The 25,619-nt window shown below is 47.0% G+C and overlaps 1 protein-coding gene across 2 annotated transcripts in view; it reads left to right on the forward strand.

The window, feature by feature from the left end:
- Window positions 1-25,619, forward strand: part of LOC144781907 (protein jagged-2-like) — a 672,332-nt gene that overhangs the window by 640,810 nt on the left and 5,903 nt on the right. The gene's annotated exons all lie outside the window — the stretch shown is intronic.

The raw sequence follows: 25,619 nt of genomic DNA on the forward strand, positions 1-25,619 counted from the left end.
GTAGAGTGGGGTATGACAGCCACCTTTGATACACATGTTTTGAGAGTTTGCTTACTCTCTGGTCAAATTGAAACACGAGTTCTATAAAGAAGCTGCTTCAAACCCTTGTTCATTAGATATATACAAAAACATGCAATTAAGCATAATCAATTGTACAGTCAAATGAATATGCATTCAGTCAATCAAAGGTAAATTCAGTCTAGCTGATGTATGTTTGAGGCAACACAGTACATTTAAAACTAGAAATGTACTATCATACCAAAGAATGTATATTTACCAGTCAATATATAGTCACAAAAACAAATGTACTGTTGACCAGTTCTTAGTAAGGGTTGGCTGTAAGAACTGGTTACGTTTTTTTGCAGTAAGGATAATTATAAGAAAGCATCATGTAGTATTCCCATGGTGAAAAATCCCTGCTCAATATCGGTTTTCAACTGCTGAAATAAGGAATAATCGAGACCATTTGAGTTTATGCAACTGATTACAGTAGATTTGACCTCTTTTCACCCTTTAATCTGGAAAAATTTACAGGGGAGAAATCTCTGGAGTGCCGTAATACCTCACAACTCAGATTATGGAATCAAGCACACACAGTTTTTCAGTCCTGTTCAACACACTGGCTTTTTAAAAAAAATGTTTAACACATAGATTTAACTAGGGGTGGGCTGAGCTCCCACAGTTACTCTTACATAAAAAACTCTGCAAGATTCCGCAAAGTTCCGCCAACGGGTGAAAAGTATGCACATCCTGCTGAAATTTGGTGCTAGTAGCGCCAGAAGCGCTGAAAAATCTGTTGCTTGAGTGGAAATCTACATGAGCAGCAGCAAATCTCTTTGAAAAGCAGCCCTCCGACCATGACCGCCCACTACCACCAGCTTTAGAAAATGGCACTAGGGGACGCCAAATCTCGCTTGCATTTGTGGAGCCTCTCATGAAAAAATTCCGCCATTCGGTGATCGGCAGAATTTGGATGGATCTATGCTTTAGAAGGGTAATGTGAAGTCACCAAATTTGGCCACCCCTAGATTTAACAGGGGTGAAGGGGAGAATGGGAGCAGACTACAACATTTAAAAATATTTCTGAAGGGGACTGGTATATATGACATTGCTGGCCATATTTGATTTCCTCTTTGAACTGACTCTGCTTACAGGTTCATTCATAATCAAGGGGCCAATTTGACATATTACTCTAAATGTACCTCACGCTATTTGAATGTGATGCCTATATTCACTCATAGTTCATTTTAGGACAACAACCCCTTAACAATTAAAGTTACACTTTGGACAAGAAGTGTGCACCAGCTCTGCCCTATAATCCATTCTGACTGGATTCCAGTAAACATGTTTTTCCCACTTAGGATCAGTATGACTTTCTGCATTTAGTCCTAGCTTATATCCAACTAGTCAAAAACCTAGTATCACTGCATCTGAAGTTTTTGCTGTTCAGCTTAAAACACACCACCTGCACAGGACCCACAGGACCCAGAGTACAATCCCTAACTTTCAATCTGAGAATAGGATCAATATGGGTCTGTCTTCTTTTATAAGTGTCTTATCCAAGATGTTTGGTCTTGACAAGTTGATTGACCATCTGTTGGTTTTCATATCCCCAATGAAAGGAACTGTAATTATATTGAGGAATCAGCTGATCATGGTCTCTTATTACCTCATAAAAATAATGTTTTAATAGCTTTCACAGACTGGGGAATATTTATATGTAATTATCATGTAGGTGCTCCTTAGGAAACTTGGGGCAACTCGTGGGTTTTTAGAAAAGGTGATGCAAATTAAAGCATAGAGACAATCCGTCTTGAAGAGAGTTGGCTAATTTCATGGATTAGACTTTTCTCATTACACCACCAGATCAACATGAATGATGTGGGTTCAAACGATATCTTAGTTTTGATTCTGAAATTTCCCACCGGGCTATCCGTGGCATTATTGAACGCTTGTGATGGAGGTGACTCAATAAGGAGTTCACCATTTTGCATCTTCTTGAAAATTTCTTGATATCTCTTAAAGATTCCATCATTGTGGATGATTATAATACCACTTTTTAACATTTGGGTTGTATATGTAATCATACTGATCAGGAGAATGAGCAATTGGGCATTCCCAGGCGAGAGACCCTGCCAAATAAAAAGCGATCTGTCAAGGCCCTACATATGGCATCTACAACGCAATCACATGAACTTAGATTCTGTCAGGGATTTTCTCTATCAGATAGGAATGCCCATCCTACTTCTATGAAAGAGAAATGTTCTAGTATTATTGAACATATATTGTTTGATATTCACCTCTGGAACATCTTGATGGGTATAGAGATAGTTGAGAGACTTGAAAGTGATCATGATCCTCTAATGATCTCTAACCTCCAAGTGTGATTTGTTTGATAATTTGGCTAGACCCTATGATTATGTGGCTAAGTATAGAGTATTATGATTATAGAAAAATGAATTGGGAGGAAGTAGAATCAAAACCTAATGCACTCAATTCTGCTTACTGTGGTCTCTGACCTTGTGTTTGTTAAATCTGCATTTTGAGCTGCTTTCTTTATAAAGTTAGTTCATAATTATTTATTTTTTGGAAAACCTTTTTAATTGATCTTTTACTCTTATGCATGAATGTTTCCAACCATTTATGACCTGTTCAGATATCATGACATATATATAAAGCTTATACAGAGGGTAATCATCAATGTGAAGTACAGAACTGATTTATGCACATTATTGTGTATAGTCAATTTCTGCATCGTTCCCATGTCGTCAAGGATAACATTAAGAGTGATTAAGAGGAAACATAAAAAAATAACAGCACTTTTTGGATGTGAGAAGATTAGTGGGAAACATCAACCAGGCAATTGGTCGTAACTGAGCATTGTAAGGTAAGGGCATCTGCTTTGCACAGAATTAAGAGCTGGGTAACTTCAGTAGTGTATACATTGAGGGCACAATCTTACAGTCAACTGTTTTGTAAAGTGTATTGTGTGGGATAAGTACCATATTCGCAGCCAAGCGGCAAGTTCCTCAAGGTCAGTAGTGCAAGCTCAGTCAGGTGCAGATTATGAGTATATGGGCTCCGATCAGCATCTGTTAAGAGTGTTCTGTGGAGGTGTCATCCATGCGGAGGGCTTTGGACTCCGAGACTGGTCCACCCAAGTCCGGTAACAGCAGGCGCTTCTGGTGCTCTTTGGCTTACTTGCATCTGAGGGCCTTACTTTCAGATTCAGTTCATTAGAGAACTGAACTGCACTGCACTATCCAACCACTGAAGGAGGGGCGCCAGCTTTACAGTGGGAAGTAATACAGTGCATTGCCAGTAGCAGAGCTAAATCCATAGTGTGGGCTAAGGCTATGTCTTTTTAGAATGGCTGTATGTCCCCAGTACGCATAACTCCCAGATGTGTAGGTTATTGAGATTGGATAAATGGGACAATTGCTCTGCTATTGTCGCCCACAAATGCGTTAAGTGCAGGGCATTCCCAGAACATGTGTCTCATACTGGCACCAGTACAACTGCATCTCATGCAGGAGGCTTCTGTGAAGTATTCATTGATCTTTGCTGGGGTTAGATATGCTCTATGCAGGATGTAGACCCTAAACAGCTAGAACCTAGCATTCCTAGACACAGTAACAGAGTGAGCTAAAATGTGATGGGGCATTTCCAGAACATGTGTCTCATATTGGCACTGGTACAACTGCATATCATGCAGGAGGCTCCCGTGAAGTATTCTTTGATCTTTGCTGGTGTTAGGTATGCTCTATGCACGATGTAGCCTTACAGCTACAGCAGTCGACCTCGAAGCTGGGGAACCAGGTTCGAGTCTCGGCAGCGATGCTCAAAATCCTATGGTTATGGGCAAATCACTTAAATGAAGGTGTCCTCGTAACGAAACTGGTGCTCATATAAAGCGCTCTGATACCTGATGTCTCAGGTCTAGTTTGCGCTATATTAAACTCAAAAAAAAAAAAAAAGATGTCGAACCTAAAAAGCTAGAACCTAGCACTCTTGGACACAGTAGCATAGAGAGCTGCAATGTGATTCCATTTAGCATTGTTAAATTCTTTACCCAGCTCTGCTTTCCATTTATCATGTAATGCTTCCAGAGGGACCAGCATGTGTGTGGTGAGTTCTTTAGTTATCTACCTGACTATGTGACGCCTGATGCCCATGGTAAATATTGTTTGTAGCAACTTGTGTGATGGAGGTTTGTCCATGGTGATGGAAGAAGCTATGGGCCAATGCGCTATTGGCCAATAATTGGCTGTGTGGTACTTCATACTGCTTAATTAACTCCTCAAAGGTTATCAGGTGTCCCTCTTGGAAGACGTTACCTACAGTGGCTACCCCAAGGGTGCACCATCGACCAAGACCAGTGAGAGCTCCACTTGTCTGGAATAAAGCAAGCCTGAAAAGGGGATGGCTGGTCCATACGGGAGGACAGGTGCAGTGAGCTGTAGAGCCTGGCAATAACATTGCTGGGCAACCCGTAACAGTGCAGTGGATTGGCAAGGGTATTGATTTACTGGCCAGAAAAGTTGGAGCCCTCTGTACAAAGGCAACCCTGTTGTTCCATTGCAGTATCATCCAGGCTTACACCCAAGGCCCAACGGCAAAGTCTTTGGAGTTGGGAGGCAAGAAAGTAGTGCTTAGGCACTGTCAGGCTGCCCCAGTTGTGGTTTGTCAAAGTTAAGCCTTCCCCACCCTGAACCCGCCATTGTACCAGATCGTTTTGCCCAGAAAAGTATCTATGGATGTGAAAAACCTGGTGGTCACAAATAATGGCAGATTACTAAAGAAATGAAGCAAGAGGGGAGCATTGCCATATTGTAAAGAGCACTCTTGCCCATTACCGAGGCATCCTCCAAAACAACACTTGGCCCACAAAAGCTACAACAGCTTGCATCATTTTGCCATAGAGGAGGTCTTGCTTAGTTTGATTAATGTAAATGCCTAAGTAGCGGAAGGTGTGCTGTTGACAAAGGAGTGCACCACCATCCATGTCCAATTTTATCCATGGAGCTGAACTGGAGAGTGGGAAAAGGCAAGATTTTGCCAAGTTGACCTGCTAACCAAACAATATTCGGTATGCCTTGAATGCGTCCACCACATTGGAGTGGCTCCTTGTTGTGTCCTTTAGATACAGCAACATGTCATCTGCATAAATAGAGACAGCATGTGTTCTATATCCCATGGGGATGCCCCATGTTTCCTTGCTGCCACGCATATGAATAGCAAGTGGATATTTAAGGACATGCCTGCCCAACACAAGCATGAAGATTTAACTCTTACTAAGAGAATCAAAAGTTTTCTCCTGACCGAGCCCCAGTCATGCTGATATTGGGAAAGGCCTGTTGCACATTTCCATTACATGGCACAACCACAGAATATTCAGGAACATGTGTTCCCCCACCACAAACCCATTTTGATTGGGTTGGACAAACTGACAGAGCAGAAGAAGTCATTTGTACACCAAGATCCTGCTAAGCATCTTGTAATCTGTGTTAAACACTGCCAGCGGCGGTAGTACCCTTGCTCACTGACCTCCAGTCCAGGTTTCGGAATGGAGACCAATAGGGATTCTCAGATGGTTAGGGCAGAGATCCTTCAGTGATTGCTGTATCCCCTGCAGCAATGGCGGAATGGTAGCGGGATGATAGCGAGAGAAGCAGCAAGTCGGCAAATCGGCAAGTCGGCGGCTCGGGGATAATTTGAACGACCGCAACTCTACCTGGGATTTCTGTGAACTCATTCCCGAAAAGGCGCCGAGGATTTTGATGATTTTCAGGCATTTTCGAGGCACGTTTAAAAGTGGCATTTTTTCTTTTTGTGCCGGCGCTGGGAGCAGCTGAGATATGAGCAGGAGCAGGAGCAGTTGAGGCACGGGGTTGGAGGCTGGTGCGTGGGGGCTACGAGACAGCAGTAATAGAGGATTCGCTTGGGACCCAACAGGAGTGGCAGGAGAGGCAGCAAGGAGAAAGGAGAAAGGAGTGAAGAATAAGAGTGAAGAATAAGAAGAAATACCGCCTTTTCTCGAGGTGATGAGGGGAGGAGGATAAAGACCTTTATCTCGCAGTGGTTCTACCAGCCACAAGTTCCTTTGCCTACAGGGGTGAGTGGGAGCCAGCGGGGCTCCCAGGACCAGGAGTCTCCGCCGCCGGCAGCATCACCGCGCTCCTCCCCCAGCCGCCGCCTCTATATCTCTGGAGACGCCCACAGTTACGGGGGACGCGCGCGGGCGCGCGCCGGGCGAAGCCCGGGCCTGTTTGAGCCCGTTCGAGGCTGGAGAGGACCGGACTGGGCCCACTCTCTAACCCTTGGCCCTGGAGATGGACGTATAAGGTTGGAACAATCGGAGCCACAATCCGGGGGACAATGCCTTGAGATCTCGGGAATCTTGTGTACAAGCGCCAATTGATGTAGAATCCACGGTTACTGATATACAAAGTGCTCAAGTCCCCATTATGAGCAATGACTTTTGGACTAAAGTGGGGGTTGTGTTTTCTGATCTTTTGACTCCTCTCGTTGACAGACTAGCTGCAATTGAAGCCAATTTATTATCATTAACAAAAGCTTCTAATCAACCTCAGGGGGTCTCAGTGAATTATGCAAGGGCTGTTGACAAATACCCACTGGCCGTTTCAACGGGCTCAAATACTGCAGGCCTGGCTGGGCCTGACACACAAGATTCCGTTGCTACAGGTCCGGCAGGGTTACCCATATCGGATCCTAAACTTCAAGGCCAGGGTAGTGTGGTATTGGGTACGGGAACAACAGGGCGTGTAGTTGTTGCTTCCAACGCTGGTCAGGGTCTAAATGCACTGCATAAACCCGTACCAAGCAATGTTACTACTACATTCACACAGTCACAACGCTCTGGTAATTCAAAGCCCACCCAAATGAATCTACCACCTGAATCTAGTCCCTACGTGGTGGTTCTAGCAGGGGTCCCTGTATTGAAGAATGAGAGTGAGGAGTCACACATCTATCTTAATAACAAGGTCACTGACTGGCCCAATAAAAATAGGCCTTTGCCGCCAACTGTAACTAGTGAAATCCTACTTGTTCATAGGGTCTCATAGGTGGGCAACAGGGTAAAGGATCTTAATGGGGACTGTGTATTAATTAATTTCAGAGACACACGGACAGTATCTCACATTTGCCAATGGGGTCAGTTTCGCACGAACACAGCTATACAGTCGCTCCCCTTGTCATATTTTTACCCCCTGGGGTCAAAAGAAACTAGCCTGGGCTCTGAGCAACATTGGAATCTGGCAAATCGCCCAATGGTGGGTGGAAATAGCTTGGATAGGCACAGAGACTCCATAGATCCAGCGGCTATAAACTTATTTTACAGATTCAGCTGTCTGGATCAGGTGGATTGACGGTGGCCCACTCAGGGGCCCACAAAGGGGGAGATACTTGATATAAACATGGCTGATAATGCTGTGGGTGGAATTGCAAAAGTAAGAAAAAGAGCTAGTACCAGTGAGGCCAGGATGGTGGGCGGAACCAGGGAGACCACAATAATGCAAATTCCTTCTTTTGGTAACAGTAGGTGCCCCACTGGTAGCAGTAGTGACTTTTGTATTGTTGCAGACGAGGCTATTCATTTACCACCGCCCCCACCGCCCCCAGTGCACCTAGCGACCATGACCAATATAGGAACAACGGTCCCACTCAGGGAAAATGGTGAGAGTCCCGGGCCAAACTCACTTAAAATACTATTGTGGAACTTGGCAGGGCTCCCCAGTAAATTGGGTTCCTTTGTGGAAGAAAGCAACGTTTGTCTCTTTCAGGAGACATGGGCACACACTGAGCTACATCGGATAGGCTTTGCCACATTCTACGTCCCGGCCGTCTGGGGAGGCAGAGGCCGTCCATCCAGGGGCCTCACTATTTGGGTGGGCACTCACCTTGGCTGCACAATCAAAGTTTTAAACACTCGCTCCAAAGATATCCAGTGTGTGGTCCTTACTTGGCCAAACGCGCTTAAAATTGCACTGATTGGAGGAGGAGCCGAGCCGGCGACCAAGATGGCCACCTGACGACCGGCTCCGGCCGACCCAGCTCCACCGGCCCGACATCCTTACAATTATCCTGACCCCCGTCTAGCGCATTAGGCGGGGGAAAGCAAGCGGCACCCTGAGAGACTACCCCGAACATTTTATGGGCCCCGGTGACCGCGCAGCGCCGCCTGAGCATTTGTGGCCTGCGCTGGCTGGAAGCTGGGGCCTCGAGTAGCCAGGTCTCCCGGCCGCAGTACAACAACATCGGCCATCGTGGCGGCCTGGTGTTGGCCCGGTCGGCGGTCACGGGGACTGCTGGTAATTTGCCCCCTGAGCCTCACTCGCAGTGCGGGACCCCTACGGGGCGGGCGGGGGTCCTTGAATAAAGGTTGGGCTGTGGCTGTTCCCCATGTGGAGCCCCCGGGAGCTAGATTCTGTGGCTGTGATCCTCCCTGGTTGGTACTGGGACTGAGGCTGGGCCCGCGGGTTCTGAGCGGGCCGCCTCTGCTGCGTGGATCTGCTCGGAGTCGCCTTCGGAGTGGGGGTGGGACAGTCGGTGCCCCCTGTTTGCTGTGATTTCAGGGCCGGTGCCTGGCGATGGTGGTGCCCCCCCGCCCCCCCCTGGTGCCCAAATAGACATTGGGGCGGCGTGGGATCCTTGTGAATAAGGCGGGGCCCCGCTTTATTAGATCTCCGTTCTGGCAGCCTTGCACTGGGGGAGAGACCTTGTCTTGCTGGTGGTGGTGGCTTGGGACTGACTGGGCAGCCGCCTGGTTTGGTGCACTGCTTTGTCCCGGTGGTCCTGGCTGTTGGGTGTCCGGGCCTCTGGATTGGGTCTGCCTCAAGAGTGGGGGTCAGCTTTAGCTGCTGGTGACACTATCCTGTTTGAGGCTGGACCCATGCTGCAGCGGTGGTAGCCTGGGCCGCTGAAAATGGCGACGAAGACGGACTCCGAGAGGCAGAGCTCTAAGACCGTCAGGGGGGCTCGGCAGGTGCAGACTAGCAGACTTGACAGATATACCATGCCCAAGGGGTCACCAATAGATCTTAAGAAGGGCCCAGGCGGTAGTACTGATGAACATCCTGCAGTGGAGGAGCCCACCTTAAAGGATCTGATGGCGCCGATCACTGGGGTCCGGATGTCCCTGGGACCGAAGATGGAGACCCTTGATGCCAAGCTTGACACGGTGTCGATTGAAATGGGGCTGATCCGGGCCGATCTATCGAAGGCCAACGAGAAGGTTAAGTCGCTGGAGCTTAAGACGACTAGCCTCATAGATGACGTGAGCCAGCTGCAGCGGGAGGTGAGTGATCTTAGATCCTCGAGGGAGAGCACGGATTGGCGGCTGGATGAATATGAAGGGCAGGCCCGACGCAACAACGGTCGTATCCTGGGCGTTCCAGAAAAGGCAGAGGGGCAGGCCACGGATCTTTTTGTGGAGAACCTCATCCTCAACCATCTTAAACCAAAGTTCTTCACGGTGGAACGTGCCCACAGAGTGCCGGGTGGCAGGCCCCGGGTTGGGACAAATCCTCGACCGATAATTGCCCGTGTGCTCAACTTTCGTGACCGGGATGCTATCCTGCAGGCGGCTCGATTGGCGGATCCCCTGGAATTTGAGAATGCAACGCTTCTGTTCTTTCCTGACTTTACCCAGGCGGTCCAGAAACAACGGCAGAGGTTCGTCGCGATCAAAAAGAAACTGAGGGACAAAGGCATGCGGTATGCTATGATGTTTCCAGCCCGTCTCAGAGTGGAACTTGACGGGAAGGCCTGGTTTTTTGACAATCCTGAGGTGGCGGCGGACTGGCTGGATAGTTTCCAGCACCCTGACCAGGAGCCTACTGACCGAGGGGAGGCTGAAGAACAATGAGGTGGCCAGGTGGGGTTAGCAGGGGGCGGTGGATAGCTGTGTAGGGGTGTGTTTCGTCGGGTGGTCGGTGCTTGGATTTTGTGCAAATTTATGTTTGGGATTTCGTTGAGTAACCTTGAAGTACAGGTGCATTCGTGAGAGTCGGTGGGTGGGGGTTGGCGGGTCGGTCTGTAGGCCCTCCTCTGTGTTATACCTTTAGATTTTCGTAGTTAGTTGGGGGTGACAGGCACACTGCTAGTTGGGGATGAGCGCAAGCCGTATGCAGGGGTCCAGGGAGGGGGGTGGGGGGGGGACTAGGGGTTGGTTATTGTATTTTTGTACGTGAATTTTTTTTACAATGGGTGCCATTGAGTTATTTTGTCTTTTTTTGTTTTGTAAATGTCCTCCGTTAAAGGGGCGGTGGGGATCTCCGCATTGAGCTGGAATGTGAATGGGTTGGGGGACAAGATCAAGAGGGGTATGGTTGGCCAGTTGATTCGGAGGCACTCCCCAGATCTGGTGTTATTGCAGGAAACTCACCTTATGGGAAGGCGGTGCCTGGCTCTCCACAGAGGAGGCTATAAGTTGGTTGCGCACGCTGGTTTTACGTCTGGGTCGAGAGGGGTCGGGATTTTGCTCAAGAATACCTTCCCACTGGCCATACAGGCATCATGGATTGATAATAGGGGGAGATATGCTGGCATCTCGGGGGTGTGGGAAGGGAGAACTGTAACTTTTTTGTCTGTTTATGTTCCTCCGACCCTTCAGACGGATACATTCCATGATTTGTGCAAGATTTTTTTGTCATTGCCTGTTGGGTTGCTGATAGTTGGTGGTGGTTTCAATGCAGTTATGGATGGGAATGTTGATAGGTACCCGGCTCGTGAGTTGTTGTCGTCCCAGAGGTGGTTGGTTGATTTCGCGGACACTACTGGTCTGGCTGATGGGTGGAGGCTTAAGAATCCTGGTGAATCTCAATATACACATGTCTCGGCTGCACACAAATCCCTTTCCAGGATAGATTATGTTCTAGTACCAGGGGCACAGGCGGCGTGACTCCGGGAGGTGCGGCACTTGGCTAGGGGGGTTTCGGATCACTGACCTATTTGGTTCAGTTTAGACCTTGGCGGGCGTGATGTGGCCCGGGTTGCACCTATAAGCGCGTGGAGGTTCCGAGACCCAGTGGCAAAGAAGGAGATCGTGCGTGTGGCCGACAGGTATTTTCAAGAGAATGTAGACTCGGTGGACTCCGAGTGTTCCTTATGGGAAGCATATAAAACCGTCCTTAGAGGGGAACTGCTATTGTATATTTCGGGAAAGAAGAAGGAGGGGCGTGCCGAGGTTGATAGGGTGGAATCAGAGTTGCTTGCGCTGGAGCGAGAGGTGTCGAATGCTTCCACGCCAGAGGGGCTGCATCGTTTGAGTCTCCTTAAGGATGAGTACCGGTGCCTAGCACGCAATAACGCAAAATCACAATTGGCAGATGCCCAGAGTAGGGTTAAGAGCATGGGGATAAGGCCGGGAAACTGATTGCCTGGTTGGAAAAAGGGGTTTGGGCGTCGCGGTTGGTTCGGGTACTGCAGCCTGCTGGGTCAGATAAAGTTACTGACCCGCAGGAGATTGTGGATGTATTTGCTGGATACTATAAGGAGGTGTATACGGCTGAATGTAAGTACTCGGAGTCCGAGAATGCAGACTTGATTCGTGACATCCCGATGCCTACTCTTTCGGACGAGGACAAGGAGTTCCTTGATTCTCCCCTTACGAATGATGAGGTGGCGCAGGCGATTAGAGGGGTTCGTTCGGGTAAGGCGTCTGGCCCTAATGGGCTCCCCGTTGAGCTCTGCAAAGTAAACGCAAATAAGTTAGCTCCTTACATCAGAGGCATGTTTGTGGAGCGTAGGGAGAGAGGTCAGCTCACGTATGATCAGCGTATTGCAAACATCATAGTCTTGCATAAGGAAGGTAAGCCGAGGACCGAGTGTTCTTCATATAGGCCAATCTCCTTGTTAAATGCTGAACCCAAAATCTTGGCAAAACTGTTGGCGAACCGCCTGGTAAAGGTTATCACGTCGCTGATTCATCCAGATCAGCCTGGTTTTATGCCCCGCCGGAATACCGCTCTTAATTTGCGCAGGTTGCATGGGGTTTGTGAGAAGTTGGCCTGATATATGATGCTCACTAGTTCTAGTGATCACCTTGTATCAGTCCAAACAACCCTTATGGTGATTGGTTGTAAAGTCAACCGTATAGACCAGCTATCCTAGTAGCGTGGACAAAAGCAGTCTTTTAGGCTAATCTCTTTTGGCATGTGAAGCCAGCTGTTTTACCATAGTATAACCCCTTGAATACCAAATGAAAGGACACCACACAGGTTGTTATGAAAATAAACAGTCTATTTATTAATAACAACACCTCTGAACTCTTTATGAGATCAGAGGGCTAAGCACATGACAATACTAAAAAGGAAATACGAGTTCGCACAATATTTACACAAGTGCCTTAGGGGCACGACAAACCATATACTCAATTCAAAACAATGGAATGCGAGGAAAGAAAATACTGTAAGGAGATCCAGAGGCTGGAGGATCGGTGGGACTACGCTACAAACTAGGTAAGTAAGGAGCAGGAGGCCCACGGGACTCACGTGCAGAGTGGAAACTCTCACGCGGGATGCGTACCAACGTCTATGGATGCTACAGTTTACAATGTTACGGATTCCGGACGAACCCGGCTGGATGGAGGGAAAACAACAGTGGACCTGGACACTAGGATAGTGGACACAGACTTCAGCACCTAGAAGCTTTAGTTACCTAACCCACAGGCTGCGGGTGCATAGGGCTGAAGTAGTGTTGGGTTTGCTGCGTTGATCCCGGTGATGCCTGAAACAAGAAGTTGCTGGCAGGCAGCCAGATGGAGGAGTCCGGTGGTTCCAAGGATGGAACTAGGAAGAAGAAAGTCCTGAAAAGGAAGGGGACAGAGTCTTGGTCACTAGCCAGTGACAGTGCTGGAACAAGGAGGGAGCCAGAGGCTGTCGCTGCGTTCAGGTGGAAGAAGGGTCGCTTCTCTCTGTAGCTGCGCGGACCAGGAGCTGTTCTTCACAACCAGGCTGGAGGCACGAGCTGTCCCACGTAGTCTGCTGCTGTTGGCGGTGTCGGATCGTCGATCTGGACAACAGGCCTTGGCTAATGCAAGCCACGCGGTGGAACAAAGATGGCGTCTTGTGGGGACCAGGAGGGTCCGGGGTGCTCCTCTTTTACAAGGAAGCAAGGGTCAGTCTGGGGGACCAGACTAGCAGTGTCGAAATCTTCGGGTTGTCGTCTCAGAGGGCACAAGCCAGCCAGCAAGTTACCAGACAACAGGAAGGGCAGCAACCAGGCAAAAGGGCCCCACGCAGATCACGGGGATGCTGGGGGGCTGGTCTTTGGTGCAGTAGCTGCGTCGGTGTGGGGCTTCTCAGTCCCCAATGCACTCACTTGAGGAACCCTCAGGGGTTGTGCAGGAAGCGCTGTGCATGTTTCTTCAAGTTGGCCGTCTCCACGTTGCTCGTCGCACCCACGGGTCCCAGCTGTGCTGTGGATGTGGGTAGAGGTCAGAGAGGTCTGGAGGTCTGGGTCTTGTTGAGCTGGGTCGTCGGTTTCCGGGATGGAAGGACTCTGCAGCAAACCGCACAGGAGCTTGATGGTGCCTGCGAGGCAGGATGGTCACTCCCTGACCATAGGGGAGATTCTTCAGTCTTCTGATGATCAGGAGGTCGAAGGTCAAGAGTTCTTCGTGGAAGTTGTCAAGAGTAATCTAACTTGGAATGGGACCAGCTCCTACCTTTATCCGGCTAAAGGGGGCTGCACTACGACTAGGTCCCTCCCCTGGGTGGGACCAGGAAGGGGGGTGGCTACACCCCCTTTCCTTTGTCCAGTTTCCCGCCAGAGCTGGGGCTGGAGTGCCCCAACAACTGGTTGGAACCGGTGTATGCACAGGGCACCTTGTGTGCCCCAGGCATGTCTCATTCCTTTCAGCCTGGCCCTACCTAATACACAAAATCCTGTCTGGGGTGGTGCTAGCACCTCCCAAGGCAGGAAACCCTTTGTCCAAGCCACCCTCGCTGGAAGGACTCCCAGCAGCAGGAGGTCAGACTTGTGTCTGTGGTGGCAGCATCCATTTTGTGATGCTGAGGCTTGAGTTAACTTTAACCGGGGTTTACAGTTACATACATGTCGTGTCCCTCTAGAAGGGTGGAATGCTAACCCCGTCGCCAGAATTGGCAAGGGGTTAGTATTCCAATTCGTATGACACCTTACTCGACATGTTTTGATAATGCTATGCCAAAGTTAGCATTTAACCGCGAGGATTATAATGCACTTAAGAGTATATGGTATAGCGTTATCATGGAACAGCTATTAGGACTTGGTTCCGCAAGCTGCAAATGGGCTCAGCTCATGCCAGAGCACCATCTCACATAAATCCAAGCACTCTGCCTTCAGGATTGATAAGGCCTGCCATAGGAGTGACTGATAGAAATATATGTGTCCATTTTAGGGTTAGATATAGGAATACTATATCTAAAGCAAAGGGTGTTTACACCACCTTGCCCCAGCTGTCGTGCAGCCAGTTGTGTCAGATTTGGGTGGCCAGCCAGGGGTGGCATAATACATGCTGCAGCCCCTGGTAGGCCCTGGGTACACCTAGGCCCTGGATACCTAAGGTATACTGTACAGGGACTGATAAGGTGGCCCAGTACCAATTGGTAAATGCACCTAAGGTACATGCTTGTCAATTTAGAGAGAGAACAGCTAGGCTGTGGGTCTGATTAGCAGGCCCACAGCCAGGGAAAGTCGTAAACCAGTGAAGCAAAAAGCAAACATCTGGGGTGGCCATGGGATTGCAGACCCCACTCTCCTACAGGGTTCTCGGAGGGGCATCACAGATACAAGAGCCGACGATTTTGTTATCCTTGGATGCCACCTTGGCCTTTGACAGAGTGGAATGGACCTATCTTTTTGCCGTCCTGGGCAAGATGGGCATAGGCTCGGAGTTTGTCTCTTGGGTCCGCCTCGTATACTCCAGTCCGCTGGCCCGAGTAGTTGTCAATAACCACATTCGCCGATTTTGCGTTGGGGAGGGGCACCAGACAGGGTTGTCCTCTCTCCCCGCTGCTATTCGCGTTGGCGCTCGAGCCGCTCGCGGCTTGGGTCCGTTGGGACAGATCGATTAAGGGATTCCGATGGACACCCGACTGGGAGGACAAGATATCGCTCTACGCGGATTATATTTTGTTGTACTTGACCTCTCCTCGAACTTCGCTCATAGTATTTTTAGACGTCCTGGAGGTGTTTAGTAGATATTCCGGCTTCGCCATTAATTGGACGAAGTCGGTCCTGTTTGTCTTGAGTGGTGACCCCCCCGGAGGTTCCTCCAGGTTGTCCGGTTAAACTGGAAACTGAGGGATTCAAATATCTTGGTATTTTTATATCCCTGGACCCTCAGAGCAGATACTCCAATAACCTGTTGCCTCCCCTGGATCGGCTTAGGCGCGATGTGACTCGGTGGAAGTCGCTTCCGCGCTCTCTTCTCAGTCGTGCTGTTCTATTTAAGATGATGGCTCTTCCCCGTTTCCTCTACGCGCTTTGGAACTCTATGGACCCGGTTCCCCCGTCCTACTTCAGGGAGGTTGAGTCTCTTTAGAGACAGCTTCTTTGGGACGGTGGGCCCCGAATCGCATTTGTGAAATTGACGTTGCCATGGTATGACGGGGGGATCGGTCTGCCTAATATCCGTAAGTATTATTGGGCGTCACAATTGGCGGCGGTTAATCAGGCTATTTATGGCTCGCCGTTGGACCCCGGCTATATTATGGACCGTGGCCAGGTTCCTGGGGGGAATTCACTAGGGCACTATATGCGAGGCGCAGGCATTTTCCCCTGGTGGGACCAACGGCGGTTGCTGTTCAGGTCTGGCATGAGGCTAACCGATCCCTTAAGTGGGAGGCATGTAGGTTCCCTGCACTTGGCTGGGAGCAGAGATAGTGCCCATATTTTAAAAGGGTTCTCCTCTGCTCCCATCCAACTACAGACTGATCAGCCTCATTGATGTCCCCCAGAAGATTTTTGCAAGACTCATCCTTGACCAGATACAGGACTGGATGGACGAGTTTGCAATTCTTAGTCCCTACCAGGCGGGGTTTAGGACCACATTTTCTGTTTACAACTCTTATATTGGAAAACAGTGAGTATAGAGGGTGGCAGCCTCTACATGGTATTCGTCGACCTCCGCTCCGCCTTTGACCTTGTTCCCAGGGCCAAACTTTGGGCTGTTCTTCTTGAACTTGGCATTCCCACACACCTTCTGTCTGTCTTGATGAGGTTACATGAGGCCAACTTTGGCCAAGTGAGATGTGGAAAAAATGGCTTACTCTCATCTAGATTTCCCATTGACAGGGGGGTAAGGCAGGGCTGTGTCCTTGCACCGACCCTGTTTTGCCTCTATGTCAACGGAGTAATCGAGCACCTCAATGGAGTCCCCCACAATGACGCCCCAAAGTTGGCTGGCAATAGGGTACCGGCAATTATGTTTGCCGATGATACCCTTTTGCTGTCTAAAACCCCCATGGGCGTACAGAGAATTTTGGACGGCTTTCAGGACTTTTGTACACTTTGAGGCCTGAAGATCAATTCTTTGAAAACTAAATTTATGATCTTCAATCCTCCGAGAACCACCAGGGCAAACCCCAGTTTAGGGCCAACATTCTTGGAAAGGGTCAACACGTTTGATTATCTCGGGGTCACAATAAATGAAAACTTTACGTGGGGCCCACACCAAATAAAGTCACAGTTAAAATTGGCCCAACTGTCGGGTGGCATCCTTAAGCTATCTAATAAATCAACAATCAGACCTTTGAGACCGCCTATTGAGGTCTACAAGGCTAAAGCTAGGGGTGCCATTATGTATGGGGGTGAACTGTGGGGTTACTCTGCCAGGCCTGAAATTATTACGACTGAAAATAAATTTCTAAGAGGGCTAATAGCACTACCATCCAGCACACCACTTTTTCCACTTAGGCTTGACCTGGGCATCAGACCAATCAATGAAGAACTAGCACTTAAACTCTTGAGATTCTGGCGCAGACTCTCGGTAACCCCGGAGCTGCTACAATATAGAGAAGAGCTTAAGGAGATTCTGTCCTTCCCTGGCTCCGGGAAATTTCCCTGAATTGCCTATATAAGGAAAGAATCTGGAAAGTTAGAACTTCCTGAGCTTTGGTCCGATCCAGGACGAGGGTGCAAAAAAGTCTCACGCACCCAGCTTACGAATGCATTCCGCACAGATAGACGTATTGCTGCTCAATGTAATCCACAAATCGGCTCCATAACAGCCTCCTTCCTCTTGGTCAAAGATCTCTATCTATTTGAGCAATACCTAGATGACATTTATCCTCTTTTGGCAAAAAAACTATATGTTCAGTGGAGGCATGGCGTTCTACCACTGCGAGCTGTCACCTGCAAGTGGTCACCCTCTGCCCCCACTAATTGTCCAGCTTGTAAACATGATACTGAAAATAAGCTGCATGTGTTGTTTTTTTGCCCAGGCTATCTCAAGGCCAGGAACCACTGGCTTGTTCCCCTTTGCAAAAACATAGGCTTTCGAAGATGCATGCAGGCATTTAGAATACTAAAAACCGACACAACTGGACCTATAGTATTTGCCGTTTCAAAATTTCTGGCTGCTATGTGGTTTAAGCGCAGGCTATTAATTGAACGAACCTAAGCCTGCACTTTTAGCCCGTGGCATACGGTCCTTTTTATATGTTTTTAAAACTGTCTTATGAAATTATTTATTGTTTTAATAATCTTAACTGTGGCCAACAATTATGAAATTTGAATAGCAGCTTATGTTGCCAAATTCTGCTGAAATTGTTATTTATATAATGAACTCAAATCAAAATAAGCTTTATTCGGTTTTTTGTTTAAAACCATAAAAACAACAAGAAAAATTACATACATGTATAAATGTCATACAAGGTAAAAAGGAACCAACTATTAAAAACCAAATAAAATCAATTTAAAGGGTAGATGTTCAGTAACACAAGGTTCATGGAATCCCCTTTCACCAAGAATTGTCATTCGATGACCTTTGCCTTAGGGACGGATGGAGTCGGGGGCCAGGATAGAAATCATGCAAGTCCCAGATGCAAATAGGGCCATCTCCCTCTTTGGGCTGAGAGGATCGCAGATAGGGGACGATGTTCATACACTTGAATTTAATTTAAATCAGGTCGCCCGGGATGTCTTTGGGCGACGTACCTAGCCACCCCACCCTCCTGACACTCAGGATTCCACCATCTAAGGCAGTTGGCAATGGTCTGTTTTGTTTTAGCCAGGCAATGGCTTGGTTTAGCAGGTCCTGTTGACTTTCAAATTTACCCTGGCTAGGTGCAGGGACCCCAGAGAGAACAGCCACATAAGGAGCGGCTTCTGGTGGTAAGTTAATCCGATTCCTTCTTTCAAATGCGGTCCTGGGAGCTTTATGGGGTACTGATATGGAGTTAAACGTAATGTTCCGGCCTCTCGGTTTAGGTATAGACTTGGGGGGGATCAAGAATTTGAATTTTCGTACGTATCGTGGGTTTGAATTTTTCATTATTGCTGGGGGGAATGGAGTGGATTGGTGTAACAGTTTTTTCAGTAGGAGTATAGTTCCTTAGTATAGTTTTTTCGATACTGGTCAACCTGTCTCCCAGTTCATTGATTTTTGTGACCAAGGGAGATAGTACAGATATTAACAGTAGCTCGATCTGGGCCAGTAAGGTCGGTTGGAGTGGTAATGCGGAGTCAGGTATTCTACTCACAGCCTCGATCGGCAATGATATAGGTGGGTTGGAGGGAGATAATGAGAGGCTAGTGCACATTTTGTAAGAATTCTCAGTGTCATTATCTTTTGCCTCATCAACGTCTCTACCTACTATAGGGGGGGTAGATACGTGTTGGACGTAATTCGTACCACACAAGACATTTAGCTCCTCCCAGATGGACATGATGGGAGGAAGTCAGAGCTGGAACAACCACAATAAGTGTGAAATCTAATAAGAAGACAAATGGAAACAACTCGGTACCTCCTCCTTCGTAGATGCCAAGTGGGGTGGCCCGTCCCGGCCTCCTTGTGCCTCTGAGGGCCGTAGAGGGCCCGCCCTTTGCCCGGGCTTAGCCCGGCGCTGTCCCGCGCGCGTCCCGCGGGGCGGGAGGTGTTCCGCGCTCTTGAGGCGCCTCCAGGCGCAGCGGGAGCATCACGAGCGCGCCAGGACCCGGGGCTGCTGGGAAATGAGGTTTTGTTTGTGCCCGACTTGGCCAGGAGAGTCCCTGTTTCTCCGTCGCGTTTGCCGTTTCCCTCACGGCTGGAAAGGTGAAGGGTTTACTTGGCCGTTCCCCTCACGGCTCCCCACCACCGCAGGTAAGGTTGGAAAATGCCCCCAGGCACGCTCGGTGCTCCGCGCTCTTGAGGCGCCTCCAGGCGCAGCGGGAGCGTCACGAGCGCGCCAGGACCCGGGGCTGCTGGGAAATGAGGTTTTGGTTGTGCCCGACTTGGCCAGGAGAGTCCCTGTTTCTCCGTCGCGTTTGCCGTTTTCCTCACGGCTGGAAAGGTGAAGGGTTTACTTGGCCGTTCCCCTCACGGCTCCCCACTACTGCAGGTAAGGTTGGAAAATGCCCTCATATTGTCATCTATTTTCATTTTGTACTGTTTTTAGTAAATCACTGTTCTCTTTTATGGCACACTGCCGAAATAAAGATCTTTTTGACTTGACTTGATTGCTGTATCGTACAGCTTTTCCAGTTTGGGGGCAAGGAGGTCAGCATATGAGTAGTAGAACTCCTGGGGGGTCCATCGGGGCCAGGAGTTTTGGCCAAATCTAGGGAACAAATCACGTCTTTTATTTTGGCAGTAGTAATGGGCACCTCAAGACTCACCCTTTGCTTTAAGTAAATCTGCAAAAGTTGATTTCTGCATAGATAAACTACTATTTCCTGGGATGTGGAGCACCTGGGGCAAGAGTAAAGTGTCTGCTAGTAGTTCAAGACGACTTTATGCATTTGATGTTGTGTAAGGCGCAAAGTATCAGGGGCAATCCTGATAGAGGTAATTGGGCATTGTACACTCTTGTAGCGTGAGCCAAGCCAACAGCATGGGTGTGCGCCGTATATTTGACACAGGGTAAGCATTCATGAAGCTTGTTGTGTCTGGTACGGGCATCCGCAAGCATGTGATTAGTACAAGCCTGTGTATTTAGGTCACTCTCCAGGGCAAGTAGTGACTCTTCAAACACCTTAGGTGTGTCTGGGTGGTGCTCCTGGTGCCAGCAACTACCCCAATGCAATGTTACTGGACAGATGCATTACAAGTTTTTGATTTAACAGAATTAGAGGACGCAGTGCTCAAGGTAAGTCAAAATATTCAGCTATTTTATCCTTTAAAGCAGAGCAGAAGGCTTGTTGGTTCCGTGCACAAGGTGGGAATCAGAGAATGTGGGTTTACTTAATTCGTCCTAATTTACCAGGGATTATGACCTGTTATAGTGTCACTCAGGTGATCCGCATGTATGAATTGGGTGCATAGAAAGGAGGAGCATAGTATTCTGTCCAGTCAAACGTGAAGGTTGTGAGGTGGAGAGTAAAAGGAATGAACCCTCATATCATCAGCATTGCGGTAGCAGCAGGTGTCATTGAGGTGTCAGTGATCTAACCAGTTCATGAGAGCCTTGCCTTTGTGTGACATGGGAGCCTGTGGAAAATGCAGGAACAATCTATCAAGTGTGATGTCTAAAATACTATTAAAATCCCCCTCAGATAGTTCATTGTCATTTATTTGACAATTTAAACATTTTTCTACTAAATAAACCAAACACAATTTAACCATTATTACCAAGAGAATCCATTTTTTGATAACCAATATGAATCTTTTAAATACAATAAAGATCACAGATACGTTGGCTATAACCTAGAGTTGTTGACACAACCACTTTAAAAATAATTAAGGTGGATGCTGTTAGAAACAAAGCTTTTAGAGCATATGTGGCAAATCATAGCCGATAGCAGTCTAGTGACTAGTGAACCTGAGACTATATTCATCCTCCTGACTGGCCACAGCACTTTCCAAACTTTATTCAGAAAAATCTATTTTAACTTTAATGTTTGTGTTCATACTCAGTACCTCCCGGCTGTTTCTCTACATTATTCAGAACATTTTGCTCTTCAGGGCACCCTGAAGGCCATTGCAGAACAGAAACCTGAAAAGGCCCCAGACTTGGATACAATTCCAGCTGATCTTTTTTGCTCTGAACCTCCTATATAGGGTGCATATATGGGAGCCAAGACTCAATATTTTACTGAAGCCGAATATTATATCACCCCAAAATTTACATCTGATGACTCAGCTCCGCTACCCTTGATCTAGCGATAAGAGTCACCACCCATCATTGATATCAGGCCCAACAGATCAGCAAAGTAAATCAAATACTGACTGGGACCACTCAAAGACTGAATTCTAGATTGAAAGAAAGGTAAAGAGTTTTATTGTAAAAATCTGAAAATAGCCAGTACAGAGAAATTCAGTCAATGCCATTAAAGCTTAGGTACAGAGCACATAGTCAGAAATCAGAGTTAGTTCAAGTCCCAATAAGCAGCAAAAGTCCTAAATGAAATAATCAGCATCTCTAAAGAGAACATGTAGGGATCTCCTTAAATAAATGGAAGGAATTCCATGAAGGGAAAATGGGATCTCTCTGAATTCTAACTGTCAGATTCCCAAGGGACTCCATCAGCATTTCCAGAGGAAAAGAAAAGTCTCAACTTAAATGGACAAGAGTCCAGTGAGGAAAACTAAACATCTCTGGCTCACCCCCAAACCATGTTTTTATACACATTTTACACATAAACAATGAGTAAAAAAAGAAAAATTTAGCATAGCTTCACTAGCGATCACATATATTGGACAAATCAGAAACAGCATCATAATTAAAGGTCTCATAATACTTACCTGTGTCTAAGGTAGAGGAAATCTTACATTAGCATTCGCAGCAAAAGCAATCCAGAGATTTACAGCATAATATGAAATATTCTCAAAAACTCATGCCAGCGTGCAGGCAAGCCTGCACCCGAACTTCTAGTGGGGGTGTTCTTTAGAAAGATACATCAAGAACACGATGGAAAGTTTAATTAAAAATTCATGCTATCTGAGTAAAGAATAACCAAAAACATCACAATATCCTGTGCTCCTTGAAAACTCTGGGGAGGGAAGACTCGGAGGGGAACATTGATTGGGAGGTGATGAGCAGGAGTAGGGTGAGCAGAACTCTAGAAACAGCATTCATCGTAATAAAATGGTGTCTCTATGAAAATGTGGCATAACTAAACTATATTAATAATCACACTTCTAAACACCAGAGTTAAATCATTTGAAATGTAACCATTAATTCATTGGCTATGACTATATTCATCATAAAGACCATTCATGCACACAAATTATTTGTCACCCAAATTTGCACACTTGATAAAATTTTATCACATACATTAATTTAATTTCTAATGTGATTGCACGAGGGCACCGTCTCCTGATTCATCCATTACATAATAATGGGGTAACCCGGAGATCCGAAGAACCTGGGTACAAAGCAATACTGAAAACACTGGTCCTAATGGACAACAAAAGTAAGCTAAAACAATTAACATATCATAATTGAATTTCAATGAATACAAAGTAAATATATAAAACAACAACATTGCTTCATCAGAGAAGGGAAGAGAACACAAAAATATAAAGAAGAAAACATCACACAAACCGCAATACATTCAATTGCATGAGATTGAAATTGTAATAATAATCAACAATGTTCATTCACTATTTACATATAACGGTCACTCCAATAAACATAACAGTTCTTGTGCATAAGTATTAAACAAAAGAGAAGAGAAGGAAAAGACCCAAAGCGTATGTAAAGTTTTTCACAACAAAAGCCTGTCTGTAAATCGCATTATATAATACAAATATAATTCCACTAAACAGAGGTCAGTGCTTGAATAAACATTCGCTCTCTGTAGACAGATTATCTAATCCAGGCAGTGCAAATTGTTGATGTATGGACTCAGCAAAGGGGGAAAGGACCATTTGGAGCATCCAGGACAGGTCTTCATCAGGACAGACAGCAGCAGCTCCTCCGCAATGGCAGAGGGGCATCTCCCTCTGCCTGGCTCAGAGCCAGCAAATGAAAAAGACAACTATGTTCTAGCATCATTTTATTTTTGTTTGCCAGCTCTGAGCCAGCTTGTGCAGATAGGGGCGGGGCATGGGGAGAAGGAGTGCTATGTGCACTCTCTAAGTGCGCAAATGTATTTGGCCGCCCGTCTCAGGCTGACCAAAACACACATGCACGCTTAGGTTACTCCAGCCCGGCTGTGTTGAACATTCGGGCTGGAGAAACCCCCACAGACTCCCGGGGCTGAGCGGATCATCTTTCCAATCCCTGTGCTGCTCTCATAGCATGAGAGGAGTGTGGGAAATGCACAGGGAGTCCGTGACGTGGCCCCAGTGCTTGCTGGGACCAGGAAGGGCGAGGCGCGATGCGGGAGGCGGACGGCAGCTCCAGGTAAGTGTTTATTTTGGTATTTTTTATTTTTAACCCCCCATAGGCTCCCGGTGCCCCCTCCACCCACCCCACCACCTCTTTATTGTGGCGGCCGCCACTGAAGACAGTGTACTTCGATAAGGAAGGGTCAACTCAAACGGTTAAGCATCACTCAGGTGAGAGATCAGGATGATCTCACATGGAGATGGGGAAGGCCAAAAACGTTCCTTCTCAGTAGGCGAAACAGATTCCGTAACTCAAAAGTACAGAGCTAATCTTTATGATTTGGTGATACACACAGGAGCCTCTCTCTGAGTGAATCAGACCAGGTTCTCAATTAATACAATGTACCGCTGGAGATTGTCCTGGCCACAATGTCACAAGTGGTCCGAGAACCAAGGAATTGACTCAAAATACTTAGCACGTTTAAACAGCAGGCAGCACTAACTTGCTATGGAAACCTCAGCGCATAAATCCCCACGGGCTCTTTCCTGATACAAAGTATCCCCCAAGAAAGGTTTCTCGGCTTAGATTCACTCGAAGAGAGAGGCCCGTGCTTATCACCACATCATACAGATGAGCTCTGCGCTTTTGAGTTATGGAATCTGTTTCCCCTGTTTTAATTAAATTAAAACATATTAATTCGAATTATAATTAATGTTTTATTTAACATGTAGTAGTTTTTTTACAAAATATGTTAATTTAAGTGTTTTTTGTTTTTTAAATATGTGTTTGAAAGATTAGTGTACTTTTAAATTAAGTTTATGATGCATTTAAAATAATATAGTAATTCTGTAGAATGGGCGGGGTGACCATCAATGTGGCCTGGTGGTCCCTCACTGGAAAGGCGTCCAGGTCAGAGGGTACAATAACAGACCCAGCAGAGGTTACGCCGGTGTAAACCTGACACTTCGCCATTCCAAATAGAGCGGGGTAACCTCAGGTTTGGCAGGGTGTGAGCACCACCATACTCTATATAAGGCGATTAATCTGTACTACACGGGTTGTGGAGCTTGAAAGTGGTGTCTTTAATCATTAACAAGTGCATGTCAAATAATGTAGAGATGTGGGGCTGTCACAATATAGAGTTGACTCCCTGAGGTGAGGCAACAGGGCTGTAAGGCTCTGTAACAATTTGGAGAGTTAGCTCATAGATTCCTGTGAAGGGCAGTTGTGAAATATGGGGTGGTGTGGATTTGGTTAGAAGGCTTCTTCAGGTAATGTCTTTGAGGGCAGATGCTGAAGACAGAGAAAATGAGGCTAAACGGAAATGAATGTACTCACCCTCCCATTATAGAGGGTGTCAGATGGTTCAACAAACCATTTGCTCCCTGTACTTAGACTCAGTGAGCCCAAATACAGAAGCTGAGACCAGAGCTCAGACCAAGGGCCTGATTTAGAGTTTAGCAATGGGTACTCCATCTCAAATGTGACGGGTATCCTGTTCACCTCATTACAAGTTCATTATATCCTAAAGCACCTGTACTAAGGCAGACGGGATGCACATCATGTTTGTGACTGAATAACTACCTGCCAACCTCTAAATCAGACCCCACATCTGAGACTAACTTTCACCTTCCATTTCCTAACCTGATGTGCGGTGTCATGAATAGGAGAAATGTACTGACTTCTCGATAGAATAATGTGGACAGGTAAGGGTTCACAAAGCATTCTGTGAATTATCGCCACCTATTTACCTACATCCATTACCTGCATCATCGATCAGTTGTGAGTTTCCAAAAGGAGACTAGACAAATATCAGGGGGTGACACGAGCGCGATAGGTGCTCAAGCTGCACAAGGGTGGTACCTTTACATACACCTGTAAAAACGGGCTGGGACAACACACCAAAGGGTAACCGATCACAATCCTTAGCAGGAGTGCTTAATGAATACTATCATCTTGTTAGGATTCAAACAATGCTTCCACTGAACCTTGTTATGAAAATAATGCTGCACCCCATCACTGTAGCTCATGCATGGACATAATCCTATATGTTGGAGTGAATTGCTGGGATCTAAGAATAGGTAAACAAATATTAACCTTAGTAACTTCTGTTTTCTTACGTCAACTGCCCCTTCAGTTATATGACTTAGCCTTTTTCTTCTCACCTTAGTCCAAACATTGATGTAGCGCATAACCTTTGAG

The sequence above is a fragment of the Lissotriton helveticus genome, chromosome 9, assembly GCF_964261635.1.
Source record: "Lissotriton helveticus chromosome 9, aLisHel1.1, whole genome shotgun sequence".
NCBI lineage: Eukaryota > Metazoa > Chordata > Amphibia > Caudata > Salamandridae > Lissotriton > Lissotriton helveticus.